The following is a 6,693-nucleotide window of genomic DNA, read 5'->3' on the forward strand; positions in this document are numbered from 1 at the left end:
TAGAATGGTGTGTACTGAGTAAATATTCACCCAGTGCTGGATGACCAGCGTTTTATTAGCTGAAGGAATGCTCAGCAGAAGGGGCTGGGAAAATGGTGGCCCAACATTTGAAAATGGCACCCAGTTCTTGGGTAAGCAAATCTCTGAAAGTCCTTACAGCTGTCTGGACATCTAGGGGGGTCTCTACCTCTGGATGAAAAGCATCAGGACTGATCAAACAATGATTTGCACTCTTGAGAGACTTCTAGAAGCCCCGGCTCTCATTCTTGAGCCCCGGCTCTCAATGTCCCATCACATGTGATGCGACTCCATCATTCCATATTATGTATTATGGGGTTTTCTGTCCTTTTGCTACAAAAAAGTTCAAAAGAGCTTCTGCAATTTTGCTTTTGAAATTATTTAGCTATGGGTCACTTAATTAATTTACAGTAAGTTCTTTTTTTTTTCCTTCTCGATCTATTTGGAAATTCATGCCAAGTGAGAAAATACAACCTATACACTGTTTACTAACATAATGAAACGTTCACAAGTGATAAATTTAACAATTAATAAAGTGGCATATGACATAACGTTATTTCTTTTTGACAATTAATTAAACATTTATCTACTTTGATTTTGCTGTTTTTGTTTTGTGTTTTAGAAACAATAGTGTTTTTTTCTCAGCTTTCAAATATTTTTGTGGAATCCTAAAAAGCTCATAAGCCAGATCCTGTAGCTATGAAGACTGACAAATAAGATGGCTGAGGCTAGTGCTTTTCCAATGGAAAGAGCCCCCCCAGAGTCCCTGTGGTTGTGTCTTCAAAGCTGAAGTCATGAAGAGGAATCATCCCTCATTGTGAGCTGTCCTTTGGGTCGAGTGTGCGATCTCCCCCTGCTCTAAATGCTGTTGTTGGCAGGAAACTCTGCCACTCAGTCAATGGAACAAGCTGGTCCAGGAAGATGACCAAATAATTCAGGAGGCTCTGAGTGCCCCATCATGGTCCAATTCTGATCATCGGCTCAGATAGATCTGAAATACCAGTGGGCCAGACAGTGTGATTGTTGGAAAACTCTTGCAGAGAAGTAAATGGACCAGAGAAGTGGACTTGTTTAAGTCCAGTTGTGGAAGGGAGCCGGGGTAGAGAAGGCCACTCACATCGTTAAAAAGCCCGAGGTGTGGCAGAGGCTCTGATGAATTTCACTGGGCAAATCCAACATCTTGTCAAGGGGAGCATCAACTCCCCTTTACAGACTGGACCCCTGGGGCTCAGGTAGGCCAGAGACAAGGACCCAGTCCTGCCTGATTCCGAAGCTCTGCTCTGTCTTCCTGCCATTGGGACAGAGAGAAGTGCTTACGATTTTTAGAGGAAATGAGCAACATGTTTTGAGGTTTGTGCTTGGAATACCAGGAGGCTTAAGGGGATTGCAGGAGCAATGTCTTTTAGGATTTTCCGTTTGCAGAAGCCACAATCCTCTAACAAACACTCAGAATGAAAGAACTGGAGACAGGTAAATTAAGGGCTCAGAAAGAGGCAATCAAGCCTTTGTCTAGAGTCGTGGAGCCGAGAACCCAGTTGGTTAACACATGCTCATGGAGCACCTACTCTGTGCAGAAGGTCCTGAGGGATGATAACCTCTTGGTCTTGGGCCCTCTGTTGGAGATAGACACAGAGGAAGATAGAAAGAGCTCTGGCCCACTGAGTCAGAAGCTCAGAATTTGCAAACTTCTCTTCTACTCCCTGGCTGTGTGGCCTTAGACAAATGAATGGACCTCTCTGAGCTTCAGTTAACATTTTGTAAGAGGGAGATGATAATTCTTGATGAACCCACCTCTCAGGCCTGTCATGTTCCCGAGGATCGTTGGTAAGCTACTGTGTGAGGTCAACCACTGTCCTCTTTATGACTCTCCCTAGAGCAGACCCATTCTGTGGGCAGGAGGTACGCTCTTCTCTGTCCTCAGCACAGGGCCTGGCCCAGGGTAGGCAGGTACTTTGTGGGTCCGGGATGAGTAAAGCTGTAAGTCTCTTAAATCTCAGCTGAAATAGACTTTTCTTTTTTATTTATTTATTTATTTATTAAATTAAATTTTTTTATTCTTATGTGAATCCCCATACATTACATCATTAGTTTTAGATGTAGTGTTCCACGATTCATTGTTTGTGCATAACACCCAGTGCTCCATGCAGAATGTGCCCTCCTCAATACCCATCACCAGGCTAACCCATCCTCCCACCACCCTCCCCTCTAGAACCCTCAGTTTGTTTCTCAGAGTCCATAGTCTCTCATGGTTCATCTCCCCCTCCGATTTCCCCCCCTTCATTCTTCCCCTCCTGCTACTTTCTTCTTCTTCTTCTTTTTTTTTTTTCTTAACATATATTGCATTATTTGTTTCAGAGGTACAGATCTGAGATTCAACAGTCTTGCACAATTCACAGCGCTTACCAGAGCACATACCCTCCCCAGTGTCTATCACCCAGTCACCCCATCCCTCCCACCCCACCCCCACTCCAGCAACCCTCAGTTTGTTTCCTGAGATTAAGAATTCCTCATATCAGTGAGGTCATATGATACATGTCTTTCTCTGTTTGACTTATGAAATAGGCTTTTCTAAAGCACGTGGACCTTAACTGGAGTCTTCCTGCCCTGTTGATACTTTAAATAATAAAGACAGTTTTTTTCGGGGCACCTGAGTGGCTCAGTTGGTTAAGCATCTGCCTTCAGCTCAGGTCCTGATCCTAGGGTCCTTGGATCCAGCCCCACTCAGGGGGAACTCAGTTTGCTTCTCCCTCTCCACACCCCCCTGCACCCCCCCCACACTCTTGCTCTATCTCAAATAAATAAATAAAATCTTTTTAAAAAAAGACCGTTTCTTTTCAAGGATCTGAACTCTTAGTGCACTGACGGGAGTCTCTTTATCCATCCACAAGACTCTTCATTAAAGTCAACTTTTTGCCAAACAACTTTATGGCTTTTTCTGTAACAGCTACCTGAATCCCACAGCCCTCACCCTGGGAAGGGGGTTTCTCCTTTTTTGCAGCTCAACTTTCACAAGTAATACTCTCTTCTGATCCATACCCTGATTAGGCGAGGGTCCTCTGTAACTCCTGGAATCGCAGCATCCCAGACTGTGGGCTCCAGAAGGGCCCTCAGGGTTCTGTCTTCCTATTCCCCTGTTGTGGCTTTGTGCAGTGACAGTATCGTAGCCAATGAGGTTTATCCAAGGCACGATTATTGCTAATTGAAACCTACTCCCCTGTTGTAGAGGAGGGTCTGCGGCAGAACGGGAAGGGACTTGCTCAAGGTCATGGAACAGAGCCAGTCTTGGAGTTGCGTCTCTTCCCCTTAACTCAATGGAAATGGTTCCTGTACAAATGAAAATGACTCTGGACAAAGCCAGTGGTCCTCTCTGGAGACCTTGGGTCTCCGAGCTGCACCCTGAGGGAGCTTCATCATCTGACGGCTTCCCAGCTCCATCAAGACTGGTACAGCACTCTGCGCAGACCCTCCAGAGAGGGATGCGCACTGTGCGTGTATTCTTGGTCCAGCTCGAGGTCAGGGCAGCTGGTGGCTGGAGTGGCCTGCCCTGGTGTGCAGTGCGGTATGTGTGGAGGGACTTTCCTTCTCCCCAGGCATAGACTCACAGGGCTGTGGGAGGGGACGGGTGTCCTGGAGGTCGGGGCTGAGCACAGTGGTGGATTGATGGCCACAAGAGCAGTCCCGAATGGCCCGGGCTGCACCTTGTTCTGGAACACGGAGGGGTTATTGGCTGCAATCACAGATTTGTCAAATTCCCAGCTGGCGTCTCTGAGCGGGGAGTGGAAAGGCCTGTGACTTCCTTCCTCCTTCACGAAAACAGGCCTGCAGAATGAGGTCCTTGCTCTGTAATTATATGTAGGCAGGAAACAAATAGCTAAGACCTGTCTCTAAGTGAGGAAGGAAGGAAAACATCCAGGGCTCTGGGGATCCTTTATCTTCTGCTCTTGAGGCACTGGAATAATAAGACCTGCTATCTACTTTTAAATCTTTGCCAACCCTGGTGAAGACGGCATCATTAGCCTTCGTCCACAGATAAAGGATAGTGAGTTACCCATGGCTGCAGTGCTAGGAGACGGTGTCACGGAGCTGGGACTGAATGACACTTCTGCCTGACGGCGGTCCCAGCCCATTTCTCTCCCTCGGCTTTATGTGGCCCAGGCACTTTCTCTGATTAGCCCAGGGTGGCTGTTGTAACTTGCACAGGATGCCCGACCATGGAGGCCGCAGTCCAGGGGATGCTTCCTTGTGTGTGGGCCTCGATTCTGCATCTGCCCAGGAGAAGGGCACCTGCTCCTGGGCACAAGGGCTCTGTAGGCTCAGACGCCCATGCCCACGGGGTCGCATCCTTTTCTAGTTCACACAAAGGGACTGAATCGGCCGGGGATGGCCTTATATTAGCGGTGGTCATTGTCACTTCTCTGGGCCTCAGTCTTTCCTCTTGAGAAGCGGGAATCTGACCCCATCTGCTGCAGGCTCCAGGGGAGCAGGACCCTCTCTGCCAGGCCATGCCCAGAGCAAGGGTGAGGCTGCTGGCTGCACTCTTGGTATAGTTGTAACCTGGCAGGGGGCAGGCGATGCATCTCTTGAATTCTTATCTCCCTGGGGGGCTCATGGTGTTTCCTACGGGTCATTCCAATTCCTGGGTTGGGTTTCAGTCAGTGCAGGCCATCCCTGCTGGACCGTGTGGGTAAGGAGTAGGTGACCCTGGCCCTCACCGCGGGGCTTCCTGGAACACCGGATGGGAGAAAGTTGTGTGTGTGGTGTCTCCGCTTTTGACACAGGCCAGGGGGCAGAGACAGAACAGCCAGCACTTCTTTCCCCTCTGAGTGTGAAACTATAAGGAGAGGGACCGAGCCCAGCCCTCAGCCCTGCCCCCACGGCCCTCACCTCCATCACCTACACTGTTGGCCCTCCCTGAACACACCAGGCCCTGTGTAGGCACCATTCCCTCTTGCAAATGTCTTCACTTCCTTGTTCTTCCCGTTCCTCATCAGGATGCACCCTCTCTCTGGCAAGAATCCCCAGACCTGTGCTTCTTCCCACACCGCAGCGCGCGGCGTCTACCACGGGGCTGTGTGCACGGGAGGTGCTCTAGTTCTGCTTCTTGGAGAGGCGGATAAGTGAACGCCTGAGCGATTCTGACCTTGCTGTGCCATCCCTGGGCTTTGTGACCTTGACTTGCTCCCCCTTCCGCTAGCAGGGCCTGGGCCTGACCGTCTCCCCTTCTCCTCAGGCCCAGGCCCATTAAGCCGCCATCTTCTCTCACCTCATTATCGCCTTGGCCTGGGGAAGCCTCCGGGGAAGCAGTGAACCCCAGAGAGTTCAGAGGTTTCCCCTTGGCCCTCCCCGCAGAAGACAGAAAGCCAGTGCCAGAGGGAGTGTCTTCTTTGTGGTTTGAGAAAGCCCTTCTTTCCTGGAGCTCAGTAAACACACCCCAGAGAGCAGTGGGAGTGGGAGCCGGTGGCCCAGGCGCCTTCGGGTGGCCGCAGGCTTCCCAGAGCCCCAGTCTTTATCTCCCGGGCAGATAAGAACCCAGGCTTGGCTGGTGCTGAGCGAAGGGGAGCAGAAGCCCTAAAGCAGGGCGGGGCCGACAGTTTAGGCTGGGGTCCTGGGGAGCCAGAGGTTTGAACTCTGCCCTCTGAGGGGAGGAGGCCTTTATGGCCTGGCGGGGGGCGGGGGGGGGGGCTCTGGGGCTGATGGGACAGCAAGGCCATTAGGGCAGGAATGAGGCCCCTAGCCGGCCCCTTGGCACCCTGACTGCAGGGCGAGACAGCAGAGCCCCCGAGGTGGGACCGGCTGCGGAAACGGGGCTCCATGGCTTTATTGACTTGTAAACGACACCATTAAGAGGAAGCCCTCACCTAGGCTGGAAACAGCTGTGTGAGCGGCTGTAAATCTGGCCTGGCCCAGGCCTTCCCCGGGGCAGGGGGTGCAGGGCGGGGCTACCTCCCAGCAGCAGTTGTGATCCTTCACGGGAAGGGGGCTTATTACTAGGAATGTGCATGGCTAAAGAAATATTTCCACAAAAGGGGAGAAAAGCATTCTCAGAAGTCTTTGAGTTCTCCTCAAAGTCAGCCCAGAGGAGTGGACATTGAGAAGCCCAGGACAACAGGAAAACCGTAGGTGTCCGGTGAGGGGAGGGACGCCGGAGGGTCAAGCCCATCTTGGCTTCCAGGGACAAGTCCACGAGCAGTTCTTACAGAAAAAATAAGCATAATAATACCCTCAAAGGGTGGCGTTATTCATTCAAGGAGGTGATAGAAGAAGCAAACCTTGCCCATGGAGGTGCTTGAGAAATGAATTTTCTTTCTTCTTTGATGGATAACAAAACAAAATGGAAATTTGGGATCTTGGCTAGTTCTTTTGTGTGTGTGGGGGGGGGGATCTTCGTGTTTCCATGGAATTAGGTAACATGGCAAAACAAAAGACAAGACTATTAGCTGCCTAAGGGCAGGGACAGTCCTGCCTGGTTTAGTGTTGGTTGCTTAGCTGCTAGTAAGGAACTTGGTACTGAATACTGAGAACGTGCTCAATAAATGTTTGACTAATAAATAAAAGAGGGAAGGAAGGGAAGGAGGGAAATAAGGACATTTCGTTTTGGATCAAGTCTAGTAGTTGGAAGAGGAAAGAAGGAAGCAATATTTGCTGATTCCCACTGTGAGCCCGTTGATTATAAAA

General features: G+C 50.2%; 1 pseudogene; it reads left to right on the forward strand.

Moving 5' to 3' along the window:
- Window positions 1-3,156: 3,156 nt before the first annotated feature.
- LOC123852272 (U4 spliceosomal RNA) lies at window positions 3,157-3,235 on the forward strand (annotated as a pseudogene).
- The last annotated feature ends 3,458 nt before the right edge of the window (window positions 3,236-6,693 follow it).

The sequence above is a fragment of the Mirounga angustirostris genome, unplaced genomic scaffold (genome assembly GCF_029215605.1).
Source record: "Mirounga angustirostris isolate CCGP_5_RB_7025 unplaced genomic scaffold, mMirAng1.0.hap1 SCAF_10, whole genome shotgun sequence".
NCBI lineage: Eukaryota > Metazoa > Chordata > Mammalia > Carnivora > Phocidae > Mirounga > Mirounga angustirostris.